General features: G+C 43.1%; 1 long non-coding RNA gene across 1 annotated transcript; it reads left to right on the forward strand.

Moving 5' to 3' along the window:
- The first annotated feature begins 576 nt into the window (after positions 1-576).
- On the forward strand, positions 577-9,193 carry LOC129625522 (uncharacterized). Its single transcript, XR_008701510.1, has 4 exons — positions 577-777; positions 5,822-5,921; positions 6,514-6,614; positions 7,838-9,193. It is a non-coding gene; the product is annotated as an uncharacterized LOC129625522 (long non-coding RNA).
- The last annotated feature ends 3,621 nt before the right edge of the window (positions 9,194-12,814 follow it).

The following is a 12,814-nucleotide window of genomic DNA, read 5'->3' on the forward strand; positions in this document are numbered from 1 at the left end:
GGCGATCCACCCCCTTGGCGCGCACTCGCTCCTGCCGGGGAACGCGCGCGCGCGCACGCGTCCGGCGGCTCCGGGCCCCAGGGCTCGCCGCGCTCCCGGGGCTCCAGACCTGCTGCCTCTCTGAGGCCGGAGGGGCGCCACTGACCTTAGAGACCAGGAACTGGAACTCCGAGTGTCCAGTCGATCCAGGGATAAAACCCAACAAGGTGTGCGAACTTTGTAGTCACAGGCGCTCCGGGCCGGCTGTCAAGGAGACCGTCCTGGCCCCTCCAGTCACAACTGTGAAAGTCACGTCACCCTCCGACCTGCGGGTCTAGACGAAAGACCTTTCCTTTCTCCGCCCGCCAACCCAAGTGGTTCTCATACTTAACTTTCGCTGATCAGAATCCTCCGCCCACCTCCACCTGAGATTTGTTGAAACACTTGTCGCGAAGCCCCGCCCCATTTTCCGATGCTTTACATCTGCCAGGGCTTTACATCTGCCAGGGCGGAGAACTTGGCTTTTCTAACAAGTTCCCAGGTGATGCTGAGGCAGTTGCGAAGATTAAACGAGTTAATAAAGTTCGTGGAGTAGTTGGTAATCTGTAAAGCAGTAGGTAAATTTACATTTGTGAAATCCACACTTGCTATTCGTCTGTTTCACTAGCTTGCGTTGGCATGTGATTTCCATCCAGCCCTTGCTGCTTTTCCTCTGAGTGTTAGCCTCTTTCCCTCTTGAGTAGGAGGAACACCGTAACACCAAGTTATGCACAACAGCCCCCATCAGGAGAATGAAAGGTGAGTGTGTTATTGATAGTTTTCTAGGGCTGCCTAGTAACTACCACAGGCCATGTGGCCTGGACCACAGAAACTAATCTTTTCACAGATCTGGAGGCTGGAAATCCAAGATCAGGTGTCAGGAAGATTGGTTTCTCCTGAGGGCTCTCTACTCGGTTTGAGGGTAGCGGTCCTCTCTGTGCTTGGCATGGTCTTTTTTCTACCTGTGTCTGTCTGTGTCCTAATCTCTGTTAAAGACACCAGTCATAGTAGATGACAGCCCACCCATGAGACCTCATTTTAAGTAAGTTACCTCTTTATAGACCCTGCCTCCACACACAGTCACACGCTGAAATGCTGGGAGTTAGCACTTCAGCAGATGAATTTGGCAAGGGGTGGGGGACCACAACTCAGTCCATAACAACAGTGAGCTTCACTGCCCCTAACACCCTAGAACAGAGCTTGAGCTTCAGCCTCCCCTCTTCCCTCCTCCTCCCTCTGCCCTCCACTGGACCTGATGTGTATGTGGACTCAAGTGCAATAATTCAAAGCTGGAAGGACTTAAGGCCCAATAATGAAATAGCCCTCTTAGCTCAGGGTCCTCAGAAATACAATCAGTACAACACTCCAGTGTGTCAAAGGGATATAGCAGAATCTATGAGCAATCTGGAACCCCCTGCCCACCAGACATTTCAGAACCAGCCCTTTATAGTTTGTTAATGACTGAGTAGAGAATCACCCTTACCTTCTTCATTCTGCCATTGTTGGAGCTATGCCCTCTGCCTGGCACCTGTGCTATCTCCGGAAGTCTCCTGAAGGAGGGACTGTGTTGGATAAATACAATAAAGACTCTCCACTTCTCCAGCTCTCTGGCGGCATTTAAGCTAGGAAAAGCTGGAGGAGCAAAGACAAGGCAACTTGTGCAGATCCCAGGCTCACCAGAGCCAGCTGATCTCTAGCAAATCAGTAATAACCCTGAATCTGGGGCCTTCTCTGAGCCTTATTTCCAATCTTCTGCTGGTTCGATCTTTGCCTGTGGCTTCATCTAACACCAGGCTAGACTGCTCCCTAATCTCCATATGCAAGTGGCTATTAAAATCAGTCTGGGCACTCCAAACTGGGCATATCCAGCACTGAACTCCCTTCCCAAAACTTTGTCTCCCCACCTACATCCTCCTGCCAAGTGGTTAGCACAGATGCCCATCCGAGACTGGACCTGCTTTAAGCCACTGGCCACTGTGTCCTTGATGCCTCACAGAGGGCTCCCTGCTTTTCCATTCCCACCACTATCAGCCCAGTAGGGTCCTTTTTACGCTCTCTCCTCTGGGTTTCTGCACTCACCCCCTAACTAGACCTGCTGCCCCAACCTGCTTCTTGGCCAGCATCATCCACACTGCTCTTTTAGGGATCTTTCAAAACCAGAAAGCTCTTTATCCTGTTAGTGGGTTACCTTTAGTTTTCAGGAGAAAATTCAAGCATCTTTGTTCACTTCCTTCTGAAGGCTCATCTCTGACCATCTCCTTATCAGTGCCCTTCACTAGAGTCATAGGGACTACTCGCTCACAATGCCTGCAGACTCGAGAGGGCCCCTACTCTAGAAACACAAGCACCTATGACTCTCTCAGTCTATGGAGACAGTGTCACTCCTCCTTTAGCCTCCGCTAGAGAGTCACCAGGTCTAGGAAGTGCACCCACTCCTTCCTGAATTAGGGAGCACCCCAGGGCACATCATAGAACTTAGGACACTGACCAAGAGTCGTGGGTCTTCTGCATCCTCTGTTAAACCATGAGGTTCTGGACGACAAGAACCCTATCTATCCATTTTTGTACGCTTAAGTCTAGACTGGACTGGATGCTCAAAAATAAAAGTTTGCCTTCAGGAATGAATGAATTCTTAGAAATTCAGAGGATTTAGTCAAACTTGGCATCTGTTAGCAAGTATTTTATTTGGAGAAAGCTTCACTTTCTTTGACAATATTTGTGAACTTCCTGCTTGAATTATAGGTTCATTCTCTAGAATCTCTAATTAACTTCTATGCTAAATACCCAGGGTACCTCAGGGATTTTCAAGCTGCTGGTCTCGAAATCAATTTTGTGCATAAAGATGAGAATTTTTAAAAAATGAAACAATTCAAATTTAAAAATACTTGAGCGTATCCTGTCTAGTAAGAGTTAGTATTGTTTTCATGAAATTTTTGTTAACTATAATTGTGAGTTGTGTGTGTGTGTGTGTATCTGTGTGTGTGTACAGGGTTATTGTGTCATCCAATTTATCCCTCCCTGTAGGTCTTAGTTAAATGCTAATTATCTTAGCAGGGCTGGAGTTGAGCTCACCGAACGACACATATTTATAGAGACAATGGAAAGGGGAGTCATTAAGCAAAGGACATTTTCTGGAAGGAAAGTCTGAGCCAGGTTTTTAATCCAGCAATTGGCAGTGGAGAGTAAAACATAGGGCTCTTTCTGCACACAGTAGGTGCCACATTAATGCTATGACTGACTGGTCTGTGTGTGGAGATATGTGTGGGAAGTTCTCTTGGCTGGAGTCTGTCAAGGAGTCATGAGAAATGAGATCAGTGACTCGGAGCAGAGGAGAGAGGCCTGGGTTGTGGCCAGACCTGGCCCCGAGGTTTCCAGACATGAGCAGGAGGTGCTGTGACATGGGATTTCTTAACCTGGTTTTCATCACAAATGTTCCAAGATCAAATGTTATGAAGTTAACCTTTGCTGAAATAAAAATACCAATTTCCCTGGGTTAGAATGGGAGATGTAAGTGCTCAAAGCAATGAATTCAGATGAAAAGTCGAATTTTTCTCATCTCTGGTAGCTGACTCGTCTGGAAAGTCCATGGAGAGAAGGGCCAAAATGCGATAGGATTATGTAACAGGGAGAAGTAACAAGTGGCCCTGATAAAACTATAACCTTGAGAGTTCTGCCAAATATTTCCATCCATATTAAATGCCTTTTACTGAGGAACCTAGGTCCAGCCCACAAACATTTAGAAGACAGTGTTCTCACTCCCTAAAGTTTAGAATCTGTAAAAGAAGGTTGCTGTGTAAATAAAGAATACACATTATTGCTACTATGTTTTTTCATTGCTTAAGTCATTCTGATCTGAACAGATGAAAAGAATAAATACTTGGGCCAACAGGATGTAGACAAGATTTGGGGAAGGTTGTTAACCTTAAAAATTTTTTTAGATTTCTGATTGAAGTAAGCTTAGTTTATAACATTGCATGTTTTATGTGCACAACTTTCTGTTTCTGTTTTGATCTACCCTGCGATTCATGGGGTCACAAAGAGTTGGACACGACTGAGCTACTGAACTGAACTGAACTGAACTGCATGCTCACCACCAAAAATTTAGTTTCCATCAATCATCATACAGCTGATCCCTCTTACCCCTTCCTCTCTATTGTCTCTATCTACATGTTTGTTTTTGTTTGATTTGTCTACTTGTTTTGTTTGTTTTCTTTATTCCATGTATGAGTGAAATCATATGGTAGTGAGATAAGATTTTTAAAAAGAGAACAAATAGACTGGACCAGAGATAGCCAAAACTGTAATGAAAAAGAAATTCTAGAGGACAATCTCTATTCTCTTGCTTCTCAATAGAAATACAGTTAGCCACAAATATTATAGAATTATATTTTAGATTTGAAAGATGGACAAAATCTGAAAGAAATCAGACTGTAGCAAGCATGAGTTTTAACAAAACTTTAAAATGGGTTCCAGATTCTTCTTTCAGCTTTTTAAAACACACACACACCCCAGGATGGGTTGGAAAAAAATGTGGTTTCAAAAAATTCCTGGGGACTGAACTATTCTTTGATATTATTTATAACACTGGCCAAGTCTCAACCATCTACACTAACTAGATGGGTGTTAGTTGAACTTTTCCCCTAAATACAGAGAAGATTCTTTGTCCATATATCACCCTCCACTCCTTATTCTGTGTAATTTTATAAGTAATAAACCCTTCTTTAATTTCTTGAAAATTAGTGGTGGTTTGGGCGCCAATAGGAGTATTGGTAACTAAAATAAAATGTTGTTTAGTTATTGGTAACTAAAATTACCAATAAAAACTGAAAATATAGATGGGGCAGAACTAGTTTAACAGAAGTTGCTAATTTCCTTCAAAATAGTCCATTTTCTAGTTCATCACTGTATTTACCTGCTTCTCCATCCTGAGAGTTGCAGAGCCAACCTGCTTGGATTCAAAGCTGTGTTACCTTTGAATTACTTTTAACCTCTCTGTTCCTCAGTTTCCTTAGCTATAAGTTGTGGGTAACAAGAGTACTCCCTTCTGAAGACTTTTATAAAAAATTTAGACAGTGTGATTGACAAGGGGTTAATATCCAAAATATATAAACAGCTTACACAACTCAATATAAAAAAAAACTAAATAACCCAATAAAAACATAGGCAGAAGACCTAAATAGACATCTCTCCAAGGAAGATGTACAGATAGCCAACAGGCACACAAAAGATGCTCAGCATCACTAGTTATCAGAAAAATGCAAATCAAAACCACAATACGTTATCACCTCACACTGGTCAGAATGGCTATCATCAAAATGTCTAAAAGCAACAAATGCTGGAGAGGGTGTGGAGAAAAGGGAACCCTCCTACACTGTTGGTGGGAATGTAAATTGGTACAGCCTTATGGCGAACAGTATGGAGATTCCTTAAAAAACTAAACATAAAGTTACCATATGATCCTGCAATCCCACTCCTGGGTATATATTCAGAAAAAACAAAGTCTCTAATTTGAAAAGATACATACACCCAATGTTCATAGTAGCACTATTGACAATAGTCAAGATATGTCAACATAAGAGTCCATCAACAGATAAATGGATAAAGAAGATATTGTATATATGTGTTCTCAGCCACTCAGTCATGTCCAACTCTTTGTGACCCCATGGACTATATAGCCTGCCAGGCTCCTCTATTCGTGGAGTTTTCCAGGCAAGAATACTGGAGTGGGTTTCCATTTCCTACTCCAGGGGATCTTCTGACCCAGGGATTGAACCCACGTCTGTTGTGTCTTCTGCGTTGGCAGGCAGATTCTTTACCACAGTACCCTGGGAAGCCCATAAAAGAATGAAATGATGACATGGGCAGCAACATGGATGGACCAGGAGATTATCATACTGAGTGAAGTAAGTCAGACAAAGACAAATACTATATGAAATCATTTATATGTAGAATCTAAAAAAAAATACAAATGAATCTATATACAAAACAGAAACAGACTCACAGACATAGAAAACAACCATATGGTTATCAAACGGGATAAATTAGGCGTATGGGATTATAGAGACAAACTACTATACATAAAGTAGATAAGCAATAGGGAACTATATTCAACAACTTCAAATAACCTATAAGGGAAAATAATCTGAAAAAATATATAACTGAATCACTTTGCTACACACTTGAAACTAACATACTATTTTAAATGAACTACACCTCGGGTTTTTTTAAATGCACATATTATGTGACCCAGAAATTTAAATGAGAAAAATAAAATTTAGGATAATCCCTCCAGCATGGTAAGTTGTTAATAAACGGTGACTATTTTTCTTAGTTATTATACATGAAAACTTGACCCATCATTCTCTTAGTTCTTCACTTCTTTGCCCGAGAACCACTTTGGGTCTTGTCAATGTTGTCAGTAGTCTGCATGCTAGGATGGCCCCATCTAGGCATCATCTCAAGCATTTCACTTGTTTGTTGCAACAAATGTTTCAGCTCCTCAGGCCCTGTGCTGGACCCTCAGGAGAAATCAATAGGCCAGCATCTCTGTACTTGCAGTAACAAAGGAAACAGTTACTATTTGTCATCACCAACAGGTAAAGTCTGAAGATGCTTGAGTTTTTGTTTTTTTTTTTTTAAACACTGAGTCTTCATTGCTGTGCGAGGGTTTTCTCTAGTTGTGGCAAGCCGGGGCTACTCTCTAGTTGCAGTGTGTGGGCTTCTCATTTCATGGCTTCTCTTGTTGTGGAGCACGGGCTCAGTAGGTGCAGTGCATGGGCTCAGTTACCCCATGGCATGTGGAATCTTCCCAGACCAGGGTTCAAACCTGTGTCCCCTGCATTGGTAGGTGGATTATTAACCACTGGACCACCAGGAAAGTCCCTCGAATTATATTTATATATTGCCTTTCCCAATAGATGGTACCCCTTGAGGGCTGATTCTACTGCCCTGACTGGATGGAAATTTACTTTACCCTGGGTTTCCTTTCTGGAGTAACACCCAAGATCCTTAGGGTTGTTTGATGATACTTTGTGCCCTGTCATCTGCTGAGACCCTCAGTGTGCCTCTCAAAGCTGATCTCTACAACCTCGGACTTCTAGACACAAGAGGGGCTAAGCTCAGGAATGGTGCCTTGGTGCTTGGATCCAAGCAGAGACACAAGACATAAAGACAGAGCTGCCGGAGGGAGGACCCACAAGGGGTTAAGTCATGACAGATGCATAGAAATTACCCGGTGAAGAAAGAAAGAATACCCCAGGGAGACATTCTATTAGCATGTCAAGAGTATCACACATGAATTATCAGCTTCATTTTTCTACCAGCACAAAACCACCTCGGTGGCCTTGCAAATACCATCCCACCTCCTGTATCATGGGTCTAGCAATGGGTCCTGCTTCCACTGGGCCAATGAGAGCTAATTGCTTCACAACAAACCCTGGGCTCGTCCACTCCCCACACTGGTACTTGTCCAATAGCGATGGACCTACCACTCCCCAACACCCATCTGTGCTGCTTTGATCCTGAACTCCTTATAAATTCAATCTCACCCTGAGCCCATATGCCTTAATTTAAGCCCTTTCCCTCCAGTTATATTCCTGGCGAGGCAGGAAACAGCCTCATGTTGCTAGTGATGGAGATAAGACTCCTTCCTTCCAGGAGTTGGAATCTTCATGCCTTTGTTGTATCACAGAGCCACTGCAGAGAGCAGACATTTTTTTTTTTTAATCACCCCTCCCCCCCGGTTTATTAAAAACAGGCCTTTGATGCTCCTTATCAAATCTTGCCGAACTCTAAACCAGGGCTTTATTTCATACGACAGGATGAAAAATAAGTAATCCTCCCCTTCGCCTTGAACTAGAACAACACAGGAAATAAAAGACTAGCCACGCAGTCAGAGGCCTGCAGAGCCCTTTCCTGGTGAGGATGTAAATCTGAGATGTGTCCCGGACTCTAACCTGATCTGCTTTGGAGAAGATGATGTAAGAAAAGGCTTAAAGAAACCCAACTCCAGAAGATGCAAGCCAAGAGGCTTGCTCAGCCGGGACAGAAAGTGCAACGGATCCATGCAAGGGGGTCACCCGACCTGATGGAGATCATAGGGCCTTGCCTACCAGGCTTGGACACGGTCTGTTGTGCTCGGCGGGCACAACCAGAGGGCTCACAGTCAAGTGACACGACTGTCTTATGACCCGATCCTGGAAATTGCGGTTAAATCCCAGAGGCACATCCCTCAAGGGGGCTCAAAGAGAACCAGCAGGAAATCTGTGCCGAAGATCAAAATCTGGGGTTAATCACTGGTCTTAAGAATAGTGTTTTCTTCCAGACAGTGTAATAGATCTTCCTAAGAGATTAAGGCGACAGCTGCAGAGCTGGCCAGGGACCTGCCTGTTTTGCCAGGGCCCATGGCTGGGTTTTGGGGGTCATGGCCAGGCTGGGTGGTGGACCTTAGGCATCATGCTCACCTTCTGATTGCTGCTGCTACTGGGTTCTTGCCACCCCACCCATCCACGGTGCCAGTTATCCAGACTCTGCCCCTCCCCTACCCACCACCACCCTTCATTTCTCTAGTTAATAGTCAGAGAGTATTGGTTAGGCTGCTTTCAGCTAAAAGTAATAGACAGTTCTTTTCCTGTTAGCTTAAAGAACGACACTCCACTGTGGGATATGCGGAGTGTTTTAGGATTCGCTCAGTTTGGGGGCTTTAAATCTGTTTCCCTGTGGGCTCTTTTTGCATGCTTCATCCTCAGGCTGGGAGCAACAAGATGCTGCAGCTGTTTGCAGACCTCATGTCTGTGCTTGACAGTATCCATGAGAAGAAAGCAAAAGTCACTCCTGGAAGCTCTTGAAGAAGACAGAGAAATGACTTTCCCCTGAGCCCCTAGATACTCGAAGCCTTAGTTTGTATGCCATTGGCCCCAATTACATGTGCTCTTTCCTAAATCAGTCACCAGCAAGAGAGGCAGAGCCCCCCTTGACCAATCAGGCCACCCTGGTGTGGAGGGCATCAGTCACATTCCCCTTGAGGCCCCATGACTATAGGGGGAGGGGAGAGACCTGGACAAAACCAAAAAAAGGGATGGGAAGGGGCTGCTGAGCAGATGGTTACGGTGTCCTCTGCCATAGGGTATGTATTTATAATTTTAAATAATAAAGCTGTGGTAATCATTATGCTTTCTCTCAGCATGCTGTCTCCCTGCCTTCTGGCACACGACAGTGTTGACCTTCTTGACCGCCTGTGACACCAGATCTGGCCAGTGAGCTGTGAACTGAAGCGTGTGTGTGTGTCCTCTGGGCCAGAGCATGCTACTGCCTGCTCTAGTTTCTCCAGGCAATTCTTTCTGCTGCCCCCCAGAACCAGGAATGGTCCAGACAATGGCTGCCCCATCAGCCTTATCCAGGAGTGAGGATAGTGCAGAGGAGCAGAGGCTTCAGGGCCCCTGCAAAGGGCAAGTGGCAAGATAAAGGAAAAAAAAAAAAACAACACAGTTCAATACTTGGAGAGAATTTGTTAGTCAAGCCAAAGCCTGGTGTGTTTCTACTATTCATTACATAATAGCTTACATTTACTGTTTCCTGCCTTCCAGGCATGTGATAACACAGTGTCTCTAACTTCAATGGATAGGAAGAATCAGGGGTGGTGGGGTCTCTGTCCATCTACCCAAGCCCCCAAGATGTCTTCACTCCTAGGCATTTGTACCAATTGGCACTTGTCTAAGGATGTATCTATGTATGGGTTGCTTGTCTACCCAACAGATAAATGTGGAGTAGAGAATGAGTGAGTACCAGTGCCTGTGAACAGGAGTCTTCAGAAAGAGATCAGAAACACTCAGGTGTATACCCAGGTCCCATGAATAATGGGACTTCAGTAAGAGGAGAAAGGGGAAAATAGGCCCCTGGAATAAAATTCTCCGTGGTTCTCTTGTGCTTCTGCACATCTTGTGATCAATGTACTGAGCACTTTTTGTTCCAAATACCTTGCCAAGGATGTTTGTGTAGCAAACAGTTTGGAGGCTAGAGATAATGCCTCCCCCAGAGCAAAGAGCAACTTTGCCTACCCCCTTGAAAAGTAGAGGTAGTGTCTTTCTCTGAAGCAAAGGCAAGTATACTTCCTTTCCAGTAAAACAAAGAAAATGTCTTCCTCCACAGCAAAGCAGCCATGCTTAATGCCATTATAAAAGAGTTGGGCTCCTTAAGTACAGGGTTCCTCTCCTGTGATGCAATGTACTGAGTGTGTAGCTATCATCATTTATGGGAATTGATACATCGATGCAAAAAATTCTGATATGCCAGTTACTGCTATTGCTATGGGTAAAATAGGCAGTCTTTGTCTCTGGCCCAGGAGTCTCATGTCTCCTGGCAGCACTTACAAGACTGTGGCAGGCTAACTTTCTAGCTTGCCAGTAGTGTAAATCTCAAATTCTTCATAATTCCTGACGTATGTGGTTGTTTATGGATAAGTAACATTCCAAATTAAGCATATGGAGAGAAGTTAAAGGGAAACCTTTCTTATCTCAGGAATTCTCTCAGAGAAATTGATCTTTTTCCTAGTAATATCCCTTATAATCCTTTCTTAAACAGGGTAAACTTGGATGATTAAAAATCCCAAGATCAGGTACAGCCCTCAGGCTCGGTTACAGATGTGCTCAGTTGCTCTTCTCTATTAGGAGAATGTTCTCTAGAATCTTCACATCCACCTGAGAATATAAGCAACCAGTTTGTGAAAATAAACCAGAATGCTACCCAGGAATATCATTCTCAAACTGTCTGATGGAAGATCTGCTCTTAGAGCCCCTGCTTTCTGTCTTCAAATATCAGAAAACCTTGGCATTCCAAGTTCCAAATTGAAAGTGAAATCGCTCAGTGAGAATTTGATTTGAACAGAGTGTGGAATTGATTCTAAGGGTTTGGTATAAGTTTAACATCTGACTTATATGTCACCTGCTATGTCCCAAATGATGAAAACTTATTACAGACAACCAGGGTTCAAAGAACAATGGATTTTGCAGAATTCTTTACTCCCAGCTACACATTTCTCCCCACAATTCAGTGTCAAAAGTCTAAGTAATTCCTTATAAGACACTATGGAGTTATAACATGTCAGAGATAAGGGTGCAAATGTATGTTTACCATTGCAAAAAACAAAGGACAAAATAAGACAACTGCATAGAATTGAGACCATCCAGAAAATAATTTTTAGTTCCATCCAAATGACCAAGTCAGATTTCAATGGTTAATTTTATAAATGAGTCTCCATTGTGTCAATCTGTCTGTCCATCATAGATTACCTGAACCTGTGAGATGTGCTGGGGGAAACCTCTTAAGAGTAAAAATGAATTATCACTATGGTATTTCTGCAAGACCTCAATCCATTTATTTTCTGGTATTAAGTTCATTTATTCATTAATTCAACCTGAATAATTTCCCAAATAGTTATTAATGTGTTAAGCTAGAACAGATACAGTCCCTGCCCTTAGAAATGTTCACTCAGGAATGGTTTGACTTTGAAATATGTTCAGTGTTGTGAAGAAAAAGTAAATAGTGTTGTGAAAGCTTATAATAGGAGCCTTACCCAATTTTGGGAGGCTCAAGAAAGACTTCCCTGAAGATGCGACATTGGAGCTGAAATCTCAAGGCTTTATTTAAAGGGATTTACTATGCAAAGAAGTTGGGGATGAAACAGGGGTGGCAAGGGAAGCTTAGAAGATTATTCCAGGCTGAGAGAGAAGCATGTCCAAAGGTCTGGTGCCAGATGGATCCTTGCTACTTTTAGGGCATTGAAAAGGGCAAGTCCCAAATCTGGGACCATTTGAACAACGAAATATATAATACAGCAATAGATTATATCATAGAATAAAACAAGTATCCACCAGGCTAGTGATAATCAACAAGTTAATAAATAAGTAAATGAGAAGAAAAGCTATTTTTCACAATAGGATTCCAATTAATAAATGTAAAAGGACAATGGACATAGAAAATCACCATTTGAAGAACACAACAGTAATAATCACTGCATGCCTGAATCATCAATTGGTGATAAAATTGACAGATAAAACTATGATGAGAAACCTCATATAGATTCAAAATCTCTCTTCTCTTCATCCCTCCAGTAGAGGGTAACTATGATGCAGACACCATTTTAACAAAGGACTCAAAGTTAACATCCCCATGATGAGACATGAATATCATGTACCTCCTGATGCAATACACTGAGAAGGGACACAACATGTCTTCTGTGATATTCTTGCCAAATTATGTGTAACTTGGGTTTAAACATGAGAGAAAAGCAGACAAACTGAGACTCAGGCTACTAGATAACTGGGCTGTGTTCTTCAAGATTGTCAAGGCCATGAACCACAAAGGAAGAATGAGGAACAGCTTCAGACTGGAGACCAAGAAGACGTGGTACCCCTAGGCAGTGAGCAGTGATCACCCAATCCTGAACCTACTGTTGAAATTCAAGTAAGGTCTGTAGATCAGTTAGTAGCTTTGCTTGTTGTGGACAAAAGTGTCTCTTGCTGTATCAGTAAAGAAAGGATGTTGCAGCCACCGAGCCAGCAGCCACTGCAGCCTCCCTCCACGGGGTACCCTGAGGGCACTCGGGATGGAGAGAAAGGGGATAGTGCCCTAGATAGTTAAGACTCGGATGAAAGGAATCATTTCCATAAGCTCAGACTCTTGTATCTTCCCATACATACAAAAGCACTAACTTCATTCATTTAAGATGTCTGTTTTTCTTTAATCAGCAGTAATATTTTGATGTTCAATTACCTGGGTTTTGCAGCAAAACCTCCTATAT

This window comes from Bubalus kerabau, chromosome 13, assembly GCF_029407905.1.
Source record: "Bubalus kerabau isolate K-KA32 ecotype Philippines breed swamp buffalo chromosome 13, PCC_UOA_SB_1v2, whole genome shotgun sequence".
Lineage (NCBI taxonomy): Eukaryota > Metazoa > Chordata > Mammalia > Artiodactyla > Bovidae > Bubalus > Bubalus kerabau.